Here is a 12,913-nt window from a genome sequence, read left to right as displayed (position 1 = left end):
GGTGTGAACGATGCTGCATGGGTGTAGACAAAGAAGAGCTCTCCAGAAGGTGTACCAAAACATTCAAGGGCCATTTTCTTAAAAGTGGGGTTACAAGTTTATCAACTTTCAAAGCAGATTTTTTCCCCATTGTTCCTCAACTGTAGTGTATGATATACTATTTTCTAGCTCTGAGTCTCTACTTTTATCCAATGTAAAAAACACAATTTTAAATTTTGCTACACAAGACCGAGTCGGTCGGTAACATTAGCTAGCTTACGTTAGCTAACGACAGTCAAAGATTGAACGAACAAACACACATGTTTACTCTCCTGAAGGTAGCAGTAACTACCAGGGCATAGGCTAAATTGATTGACAGTATGATTAAGCTGATGGCTTTCAGAGTTCAATAACAGACTGTAATGTTAGCAAGCTAGCTAACTTACCCAGCTAGGCTAGCAAGTTAGCTAACGTTAGGTTAGCTCTAATTGAGAATCTTCAGTTTTTTTTGTGAAATAAAAACATCGCTGTTTTGCTGTGTTGCATCATTTCTCAGCTGTCGTCGAAATGGATTCCCCAACAGTTCAGACTGAAGATCCATTTGATCACCGCATCATTCTTGATAGCTGCAAGCCATTGGCAGAATTGGGGTGAATCTCTTGTAGGTAGAATGGTGACACATTTTTGCACTTGTTTGTAATTAGCACAGCCAGGCACAGAACACCAAACAGGCATGATGACAAACAGAAAAACAAAAGTGTTAAAAAAAAATCTTGCCTAGAGAAGTTCTGAGATTACTGTGTGTTGGTAGTTCGAAGTAAACAATGCCATTATTCAAGTTTGTGGGCACGCACCCTCTACCTGTTGGGCAGTATAAGCATTCTCCATGAATGCCGGATTTTGTGGTTCACTATGAGCAAACCAATACACAGGGATTCGAAACTTCCTGATTCTACCAGTGAAATGAAAATGTGCTAGTTCTAGCTTGTGGTTTGGATAATTGTGATGTTTATGAGAAAAACATAATGTTGTTAATATAGCAATGACAGAGCCAGTGTGAAATTCTCCTTTAATGGCCACATTTTGTATACATACTGTAGTTGTGCAAATAAGTGCAGGGTGTAGAGCGTATATAGCAACACAAAGCCTCAGTTTTTGGGCTTCGCTCCTGCCCTTTGTGATCTGTTTGATTATAACCCTGCCCCAGAGGTTTCCCTCATGCCTATATCCCTGTGTCCTGTGGCGCGCAGTAATGTGTTTCTCACCAAGTAATTAAGCATCCTGGGTGAGGAGGCCTGTTCAATGGGACTGGTCAACTGTTATGGAACACATATCTCATTACAGACTGAGGACTCCATCCCATCTCCCCTCTTCTTCCAACTCTCTCCTAGTGATTGGTATATGCAGGAGTGAGAGAGAAAAAGAGAGTGGAAGAGGTATAGGGGGTAGAAGGAGAAAAGGAGAGAGAGAGACCCCAGAGGCAGTACATGTAATGCATTAGCACAACTATCCTGTGGGATGTGAATGAATTGTACCTGGACGATCTTGGTTGATTTCCTTAGCCTGCTGTGATCTGACACAGAGTATAGAACCAGTTTATCACAGCTCTCTTGTCTAAATACATACAGTACATTATAGAATTTCGATAAGGGGGCATTTTTTATGTATTTTGAATGTAAGGAAAATTAGAACAGACTAGAACAGAATGTACCTTCGAGACAACCCACTAGGCGCAGACGTCAATTCAATATCTTTTCCAATTTGATTCAACGTAATTTCATTGAAATTACATGGACACAACAATGATATGTGCCCAGTGGGAAGGAATTGACATAGAATTGCAGATGAACTTGAAACAGAAGGGGCGAGAGCCTTAGGATGTTATAATGCAGTTGGGAAACAGAGATAAACCAATACTGAATACTGTACACAGTTCTGTGCTAAATGTGCTAGATTGGGGCAAAGTCCTCCAAAATATGAATTAGTTACATTTGTATTTGTACACAGACACACACGGGCACGCACACAAACACAGAGATAACAACCCACATGCACACATTCATTGTATGTGCAGTATGATTATCACCTCACCTGCAATGAACCTGATGCTGCGATGTTCAGAGCATGCTGTGTCATTTGCTTGATCTACTATTCAATTGTAATATGTGGAAGTACATGGCCCTACTTCACGTCTCCTTTCACAAGAAGAGGAAAGACAGAGTAGACCCCACCGACCCCCTCTGAGAGTCAGCCAGTCAGTCATCAGTCAGTATGGCGGGGTCCGGCTAGGGTTACTGCCTTCCTCATGATGGATTCTTTCACCAGGATTTGATCTGTTACAGAGGGTCGCTGTGAAAAAATACAACAGCAAAAGGATGGTCTGGACGGAGGAGAAGGAAAAAGATGGCGGGATGGTAGGATTGAGAGTCGAGAGAGAGAGAGAGAGAGAGAGCTTGTTGGTTCTGTACGGCAGATCCATTTATAGAAGCCAATTAGGAAATCCCTCGAGCGAGTGTCATTACAAACAGCTGTTTACAGTGGCTGAGCCTCTGATTATAGATACATAACAGACTGTGTCTGTGTGGCATTTACATATGGGTATCTGTGTCATGATGACTACGATTACTATTTAGTAGCTGTGTTTGTACAGTTACAAGTGAGTTTATACTGTATGTGTGACATGTACTACATTAGTAACCATGTACTTTATGTTGAATCTTCTCAAACATTTAGGATATAAACAATGTAGGGTAGTCATGTGATATGGTCTAATCTCAGTTGTGGTTCCCCTGAAGGTTATGTACAAGGCGGGTGTCCTGTCTTGTTTGGTTGGAACAGTACACAGCCATGCTGTGAACTCCGAGACTGGCAGCTCTGTCAGTAAATTGTGATCTTAACAATGTGTGTCTCTTGTGACAAAGGACTGGTATAATATACTGACAGCTGCTCTCTGTGCCAATCCAAACTCGACCTGTCCTCTCCTGTCAGTAAAGAGCGGTGTGGTGCTAGACCATACAGACTCACACTTACACACACACACACTATATGCAGTAATGCTGGACCTAATCAGGTTTTAGTCTTGAGTATAATCAAAACATATGTGTTTTGTTCCCATTCTGCGACAAGTAGTACTTTTCCTGGAGTGCAACTAAAACATTGGTTCAATTAGCGAGAAGTGGTTAAGCAGAGTAACAACGTGGTCCTATAAGCTAAGGACACGTTAAAATATGGAGTCCAGATGAAAAATTACACTGCAGACAAATTAAACCGTGTCGGATTTGAGATTGAAAAGTGGAACTAAGTTAATTATTGAGGGAGGCTCTGATTCTGGGTGTCTGGGGAATGAAATGCGGTGGGAGTAAATAGTTAAGACATGGCTCAAGGGTATAGAAGGCTCTCTCTAGCGCCTGTAAATTGAAAATACATAATCATAATGCTGACACTTGCCTTGGAGTAAATAAGGGGGAGAAGAGCAAGGCCATTACTCATACATGACCTCACTGGAAATAGGGTTCATCCTGACGGCCAAGGGGGAGGTTAGGTTAGCATGCTCTTACCACAGACTGGCACTTTAAAGACAGGGTTGTGGCATTGTTGCTCCAGACTCTGAGTGTACTAAGTTAAATGTGTACTAAGTTAAATGTAGTGTTACTGAAGGGGGAGGTGTGACTGGAGATGTTTCCTCCATGTTGATAATTGACACAAGAATAAAAAATAAAAAAATACATTTTGAGTTAAATGATCAGTCCTCAAAAGTGGACTATGGGCCACATTTCATAAGCGTTCTACCTTTTTTACATGGGGGAAAAACAAGAAGGCTACACCATAAAGCTGTATTTATTAAGTCATATACAGTAAACAGTGTCTTACATTGTTGTTATAGCGTCTGTGTTTACTTACTTCCGGAAGAAACAGGTGCATCCGAGCTGCTCATATTTACCCCAGTGACAGTTATTTACCTCCCATGTGTTCATTTGTATGAATCAAGTGTGATGATTGATTTGACCTTTCACACCAGCTATTAACCTAAAATCAATATTCATTTATATTGTGCATTGAACAACTTCAAAGTATAAAAAACTGATATACAGTATATTACGTCTCTTTGATAAACACCAATGCAAGAACCCTGGTGATTTTTAAGTTTTAGGATCTTTCAACTTAATCATTTCTGTGTGGCATACTTAGTCTTAGAAGTCAAATGAACTTGTTTTTTTACAACGTGTACCATGGATTTTGATTAAGGGAATTATACGTGCATTGATCCAACGTATTGACGTGCTTACAGTAACATATGAATCAAAATCAGGAAGGTTAATTAATATGACGAGATATCACCACATACCAATATTTAATGACGCAAAAAAGCAGTGCGTGTGGAAAGTCCATACTAATTAATAATCCTAATTTGGAAAGAAAAAGTAATGATTTTAGGCAATAGACGTCAATGCATTCTGCTAGATACCATCATAGCTTTGCTGGAATCGTTAAGTGCCGATTACTCTTTCCTTCGAGATGAAGCATGTTGCTGCAATTAGATGGGCAATTTAATCTGATGAAAGGCAAGGAAGATGATGATACCGCCTGGAGAGATTGCATGCCTTGCCATTTAGGGAGAGCAATGAAAATGACAATTTACTTAGCTAGACTGTGATGAGCAAACCGCAATCTGAACACTTCAACTCTGGCCGACAGTATACAGCGAAGCCCTGATTGTCTCTACAGTTCAGGTCTGCAGTCAATCACTGCTGAGCTGGTAGAAAGGAAGAAATATGGGAGAAAGACAACATTGCAAGAGTTTTAAGTGAATGTCTCATATTATTTTCTCCATGGGCAGGAAGTGGCAACCAAAATATCCCAAAACCACATTGCAATTATCATTCTTGCAAACCTGACTAGACAATGACAATCTAAACTTCTGACGGACACTGTCACAGGATCATCTTGGTGCAGCTAGGGGGACAAATGGTTTAATTTAGGGAGAGAGGAATGCTGCAGCACGACAATTGCATTTCATTTGATTGAGACGCCTCAATCCATTACACAAACAACTGTTGACAAGCACCTCCTTGAGAGCGGCTCCTCATTTCATTCCTGCCACGTTGATAAGTATTGGTAGGGAAATACGTGGGAATGATTCTCATTGCCTCATCGTGTGGTAAGTGGCGGTGGGCCGCGGTGCAGCGCTAATCAGTAAACAGATATGACAGCGCTCAGTGAGGGGGCCAGTGAGGCAGCCATTTTAATCTCCCCAGGCAGCCGAATCTGGTGAGCACACCTCCATGTGTGTTTGCTCTGAAGCAGCCTTTGCAGCTCCCACACTCTGGAGAAAAGCTTAATATAATTCCTACACTTTGAGAGATCTCATCTTTTTAAATCTATGCTAAGTGTGGTGTGGTCCAGGCCTCCCTTAGAGAGCAGTGGTAATGAGCAGAGGAAAGGTGCACTGGAATAACTAACATTCCTTTACCTTTCAAGCCAAACGGAGGAGTCTCTCCTCAGGTAAGAAAAACACAAAAAGTTGTTTACGTGTTCTTCAGTCTCATTAAGAGTTGAAGGTCAGACACCGCCCTCTGCCTGGGCATATTAATTTTTTCGAGATGGGGCTTTCAAAAACTGATTTGCCCATAATCTTGAATGTCAACGCTGCCCTTAGAAAAGTGAAGTGGGGTCAGAACACACTGATCCAGAGAGGGGGAAAGGCCATGTTTGGAATAGTAGAGGAAATCTGAGATACATGTTGATAACATTTCTCTGCTACTGTCACTGAGAAGTTGTGCTGAATCTGAAGACTACATACAGTACTGTACGTCCAGAATGATATAGTTACAGACAGCGGAATTGATGTGCACAGCAGTGTCCCTGGATGGAGAGAGTTGTTTTTTATGGCAGTCCAGTTATGAAAATCCAGTGCAAAACCTGCTATCTGCATCTATAGAAATTAGGCCTATGTACTGTTGAGCAAATTCATGTCACACGTACAGTGAGTAGAGTACAGCATTCCCTCACAAGTGTGCATATAATCAACATGTACACACAGACACACACACACACTCAAACACACATAAGCACAATGTCATTGCATTTTTAATACCCAATGACAATCTCTTTGAAAACGTTGTCTTTTGGAGGAAAGCAGAGACAGAGGAGAAAGCAAGCTAACACCCAGTTGATCAGACATATTTCAGCGGTGAGGAGGAGCCGCTTGTGTGTGTATCAGCCATGTGCTAGGCTGCTGATAAGAAAGCGGGCTTGAGATGTCATTGGTCATGGGGGATGGACCAGAGACTGTGTCTCCTGTCAGGTCCCTGGAGCAGACCCCGGTTCAGTCACTCCACCCAAAGGTAAAGGGATAACGCTCCCCGCCACGCATTTATTATCATATCTTACAGTGCTGCTCTGCCATTCATGAACAGGCTCTCTTTCCCCCTCCCTCTTACACGCTCTTGTTTTCTCTCTCCCCCTCAGGTACTGCGGTGCCTCCCAGGAACAGTTCAGATAGTCAGAAATCACATTAACCTTTAAATGCTAAAAATCAATGCCCCATTGTTAATTTGTGCTAATTCGCTTCCAATTAGTCTTACAATATTTTTTTTCACCCCTTATTTAAATGTTTTTTTGTTGTCTCTGTTTCCAGTTCATTGAAACATATGGCCATTACACTGACCCTGTACCCCTGTAATCTTCTGCACAGGCTATGGTTGGCTGACTAAACAGTATTTGTGTTTCCACTGATCAGCCTTCAACTAGCCTCTCTGTCCTGGCATGTCAACCTGCAGACAACAGGTAAGTAGCCAGAGCTCTACCTGTTTATACTGTGTCTACTCTCTATGGCCGCTTGTAATCTGTATACACGTGGCGATTGTCATTGACTGGATGAATCAATCACTCACGAGTCCCGCTCAACACCTGCAAACTCTGATCCCAAGGGTACAGGGTCTTTATGAGATCTACAGTATACTGTATCACCATCCACATCAAGTACAACAAATTATATGCCAAAACTACCACTTATATCTGCCCTGCCAGGCAGCACCATCTTCTGACAAATGAGCCCCAGAATTCCAGTGAGTTCAGTATGCCCTGTTCTGCCATAGCAGCCAGCGGAATCGATAATGGACTTGAATCAGAGATGTCTGCGCCGGACTCAGTGGACCAGCATGTGTATTGTGCCAGACGCCTCGTGCTTCTTTGCGTGAGACTCACTGCTAGGGCTCCATAAGCAGAGTAAATGCATTAGCCATGACATAACGTCACCATCAAAAGGCTTCCCGGTGCAATAAAGGTGCAGGATCTACTTGGCTGTTTTACTACATACAAAGGGGAAGGATTTCAATTCTGCCTGTTCCACCTTTGCAAGAGCACTTGGCCCCAATGTACCTTCGAGTGGAGGCAGAGTCCCTGGTGTTTGAGACAATTTTCCTGATGAACCGGAAGGACGGCCTCGTGATGTTGATTTTGGTGTCACCTCTAAGTCGCATGCCTTATTCAACCCAGTCAAAAAAGGAAACACTTGGTGTATGGGGGGTGGGGCAGGGCGTGTGCACGTGCGTGTCAAATATAGCATATCTACTATAGATAGTATTCAGGGGCGTCATGTACACATTATTTTAGAGGGGGCATGACATACATGTGTTTGGAGGGGGGTTGGAGGTTGGAAAAATTTTCAAACACCTGAAACAGATTTTTTTCTGCGTTCTAGAGCCAAAATCAAAATGTATGCCTTTCTGCATAGGTAATCTAAGCATTACCCTTTACCTGTTCAACTGTAATTTTATTAAGGGTGTCATTTTGACTGTTGTAATTCAAACATCTCAATTTACAGCACAAACATGTCAAGGATATTAAATGGGTCTTTCCATTTCATTTCAGCTAGCCATGACAACCACCACCTCAGATTGTTCTGAAATGGTTTATGTAGTTAGAAACAGATAAAATAAGCATTGCTGCAACATTATTTTGTTGAAAGACAATTTGAAATTAAGCTAAGTGATTGCACCGAAATTGGCCATTTCAATTTATACGATTCATATAATATTCAACAAATATAGTCAGTGGATGAAACGAGGAGTGGATAATTTAGTCCAAATTGGATGTTGTGTAATACAGGTTTTGAATGTTATATGAATCCTATAAACTTAAATGGCCGATTTGGGTGCAATCCATTAGCTAATGGCTCAAAGCAAAATGTATCTTTCAACAAAATAATCTTTCAGGAATGCTAATCTTATCAATTTCCCACCACTCCAGATATTCACATTAAGCAGGACAAATCTTTTAACTTCCTCTAAGATATTCAGGTATACAGCTGAAGTCGGAAGTTTACATACACCTTAGCCAAATACATTTAAACTCAGTTTTTCACAATTCCTGACATTTAATCCTAGTAAGAATTCCCTGTCTTAGGCCAGTTAGGATCAACGCTTTATTTTAAGAATGTGTATGTCAGAATCATAGTAGGGATAATGATTTATTTCAGCTTTTATTTCTTTCATCACATTCCCAGTGGGTAAGAAGTTTACATACACTCAATTAGTATTTGGTAGCATTGCCTTTAAATTGTTTAACTTGAGTCAAACGTTTTGGGTAGCCTTCCACAAGCTTCCCACAATAAATTGGGTGAATTTTGGCCTATTTCCTCCTGACAGAGCTGGTGTAACTGAGTCAGGTTTGTAGGCCTCCTTGCTCGCACACGCTTTTTCAGTTCTGCTCACAAATGTTCAATGGGATTGAGGTCAGGGCTTTGTGATGGCCACTCCAATACCTTGACTTTGTTGTCCTTAAGCCATTTTGCCACAACTTTGGAAGTATGCTTGGGATCTACTTGGCTGTCATTTGGAAGACCCATTTGCGACCAAGCTTTAACTTCCTGACTGATGTCTTGAGATGTTGCTTCAATATATCCACATAATTTTCCAGCCTCATGATGCCATCTATTTTGTGAAGTGCCCCAGTCCCTCCTGCAACAAAGCACCCCCAGAACATGATGCTGCCACCCCCGTGCTTCACAGTTGGGATGGTGATCTTGTCTTGCAAGCATCCCCTTTTTCCTCCAAACATAACGATGTTCATTATGGCCAAACAGTTATTTTTTGTTTTATCAGACCAGAGGACATTTCTCCAAAAAGTATGATCTTTGTCCCCATGTGCAAATCCTAGCCTGGCTTTTTGATTGCGCTTTTGGAGCAGTGGCTTCTTCCTTACTGAGCGGCCTTTCAGGTTATGTCAATATAGGACTCGTTTCACTGTGGATATAGATACTTTTGTACCTGTTTCCTCCAGCATCTTCACAAGGTCCTTTGCTGTTGTTCTGGGGTTGATTTGCACTTTTCGCACCAAAGTACGTTCATCTCTAGGAGACAGAACGCGTCTCCGTCCTGAGCAGTATGACAGCTGTGTGGTCCCATGGTGTTTATTGGTACAGATGAACGTGTTGGTACAGATGAACGTGCTACCTTCAGGCGTTTGGAAATTGCTCCCAAGGATGAACCAGACTTGTGGAGGTCTTCAATTTATTTTCTGAGGTCTTGGCTGATTTCTTTTGATTTTCCCATGATGTCAAGCAAAGAGGCACTGAGTTTGAAAGTAAGCCTTGAAATTCATCCACAGGTACACCTCCAATTGACTCAAATTATGTAATTTAGCCTTTCAGATGCTTCTACAGCCATGACATCATTTTCTGGAATTTTCCAAGCTGTTTAACGGCACAGTCAACTTAGTGTATGTACACTTCTGACCCATTGGAGTTGTGATACAGTGAATTATAAGTGAAATTATCTGTCTATATCATCGACTGTATCCTTATGTAATACATGTATCACTAGCCACTTTAACTATGCCACTTTGTTTACATACTCATCTCATATGTATATACTGTACTCGATACAATCTACTGTATCTGCCTATGCTGCTCTGTACCATCACTCATTCATATATCCTTATGTACATATTCTTTATCCCCTCACACTGTGTACAAGACAGTAGTTTTGGAATTGTTAGTTAGATTACTTGTTGGTTATTACTGCATTGTCGGAACTAGAAGCACAAGCATTTCGCTACACTCGCATTAACATCTGCTAACCATGTGTATGTGACAAATAAAATTTGATTTGATTTTGATTTGACAATTACTTGTGTCATGCACAAAGTAGATGTCCTAACCAAAACTATAGTTTGTTATAAAAAAATGTGTGGAGTGGTTGAAAAATGAGTTTTAATGACTCCAACCTAAGTGCATGTAAATTTCTGACTGTATATTTTCTCCCTCTCACTGACTGACATTAAGGATTGTACCCTTTTTTTCAATTTTCGCATAAAATGACATACCCAAATCTGACTGCCTGTAGCTCAGAACCTGAAGCAAGGATATGCATATTTGTAATACCATTTGAAAGGAAACACTTTAAAGTTTGTGGAAATTAGAAATGAATGTAGGAGAATATAACACATTAGATCTGGTCAAAGATAAAACTTTTTTGTTCCATCATCTTTGAAATGCAAGAGAAAGGTCATAATGTATTATTGCAGTTTAGGCGCAATTTAAATATTGCCCACTAGATGGCAGCAGTGTGTGTGCAAAGTTTCAGATTGATCCAGTGAAGCATGGCAATACTGGACAATAATTTGTATCAAGTCTGCCCAAATGTGCCGAATTGGTCAATGGATACATTTTCAACTATGTGCCTATAGAGAACATACAGAAATTATATGGTAATACAACATTTACATTTATATATGCTACATTTTATCTCTGGGATTACTGAATGTAAGTACATTATTTACCTTCAGAGGTATCAAACCAGTTGCCGTGATAAAGGTTTTTTGTTGTTATGCACTCTCCTCAAACAATAGCATCAGATTTTTTCACTGTTATAGCTACTGTAAATTGGACAGTGCAGTTAGATTAACAATAATTTAAGCTTTCTGTCCATATAAGACATGTCTATGTCCTGGAAAGTTTGTTGTTACTTACAACTGTCTAGAGCTAGAGGTTAAATATTTGCTGAACGTGGATCTGCATGGCACGTAGCTTCCATATATGTGCAGTCTTCGAATGAGATTGTCTTCCCCCAGGCTGGAGACTCCTTCTTCCCCTCTCTCCCCCTTCTCTCTTTCTCTTTACCCCTTCCTTCTCTCTCTCAATCTCTCTTTCTCTCTCTATATTTCCCCCTCCTTAGTCTCTTCATCTCTCTCTTTTTTGCTCTCGCTCTCCCTCTCTTAGCCATTAGCACCTACACTCTCTTTAGCTAATAGTTGAGTGTCTGCCTGCTTCTCTGATGGGACCATTAGGCTGTTAGCTGCAACAATGGGAATCACAGCTCCACAGTGTAATGTGAAGAGCTCCCTCCTATCAATTCCAAGAAACAATTAAGGAGAAAAAACTAATTTCAAACAGTTATAATTAAATGACACAGCCAGGTTGATTTTCCTTGTAAATTTAACTTGCATAAATGCATGACGAAAACCTCTTAACTGTGATACCTAAGAAGCTAGAAAGCTTTAAAAACAACTTGACATTCCAAGTTGGCTGCCTATTGGCATGCCATGTAGATTTGTAGTGGTTGTAAATTTGTATGAGAAAAGAGAAATATGAAGCTTGAAGTGGATCAGGTTTTTTTCTGCAATTATAACTCACTTTGATGTACTGAGGTAACTATATAGAAAAGGTGACAAAGTACAGTATTGATGTGTAGGGGAACGGACACAGGAAAACCTTTGGCACTTGTCAACAACCCGGAAAATAAAAAGTATGAAGCGCCTCCTTCTGCATATTTAAACAGAATAATAACACTAATAAACTGCATTTCACAATTTAAAAAATAGAACTGGTAGCAAGTTCCTCACTTAAGTCAACATTCCGACATTTCTTCATGGTGGTTCCCATGTAAATTGCCTTCTCAATGAGAGGCACAAAAAATCTAAAAGCTAACAACTCGACAAAAATAAAATACAGCATACCAATAAATAGACACGCTATTGAAGGGAGTTCTTGTTTGGCGTCAAATCACACCACTGCTCCAAATTCATCCTCATTAGTTTCCCATGATGAGCTAAATGAGCAATCCATTCAGATGGCCACTGATCTGGCACCCAGGTCTCCTGGCATGGCTGTAGAAGCCTCCTGATGGGCACTGTGAAACGAGTGCAGGCATATCCATCATGAGAAGAAGGAGAGAGCGAGGGATCCCTCCCCCTGCCAAGAAGCATGTTCTCTAAGATCACTAGTTCTTCATTGTAAAATACCCATAGTGTTACAGTGTGAATGGGGCTTCAGTTACACTGGGATCAGAGGCTGTGTCAGAAGCACTGTCAGGAGGAGAGACTGTCTCCTGAGTGGTTTGGGATGCTGTATACACTATTCTGTGGTTAATATTAGTCTATCATTAACTCAAGCCTGGTCACCAATTAGAGAATTGGAATAGTTATCCTACAAGTCATATACCCAGGAATAACTGGTATGTATCATGGCGCCGGGAAAGATGGCTGACGTTTTACGTGCCCCTAACCAGCTGTGATTTTTAGATAGATTTTTTGTTGTTGTTGTTTAAAACTTAGATTTTTTTACTTATTCTGTACAGAATGTTGCTGCTAGCGTCTCTTGTGATCGAAAATAACTTCAGAACAGCGATTACTCACCACAAACTGGCAGAAGATTGTAATTCCTTTAAAGAGTCTGATGAGCCCTATGTGGAGGACATACAGGCTCAAATCCCTGTCATTTGCGTGAAGAGAAGACGAAGAAAAAGAGGACGGAGGTCGGGTTGCCTTTAGAGAATTTGTAGGCGATCAAATTAACCCCCACTGCCTTCTGTTCTACTGCTTCAAGAGGGCCACCATTGTTCCTATTCCCAAGAAAGCTAAGGTAACTGAGCTAAATGACTTCCGTCATAATGAAGTGCTTTGAGAGACTAGTCAAGGACCATATCACTTCCAA

This window comes from Oncorhynchus clarkii, chromosome 12 (assembly GCF_045791955.1).
Source record: "Oncorhynchus clarkii lewisi isolate Uvic-CL-2024 chromosome 12, UVic_Ocla_1.0, whole genome shotgun sequence".
Lineage (NCBI taxonomy): Eukaryota > Metazoa > Chordata > Actinopteri > Salmoniformes > Salmonidae > Oncorhynchus > Oncorhynchus clarkii.
This window is presented reverse-complemented; position numbering follows the sequence as displayed.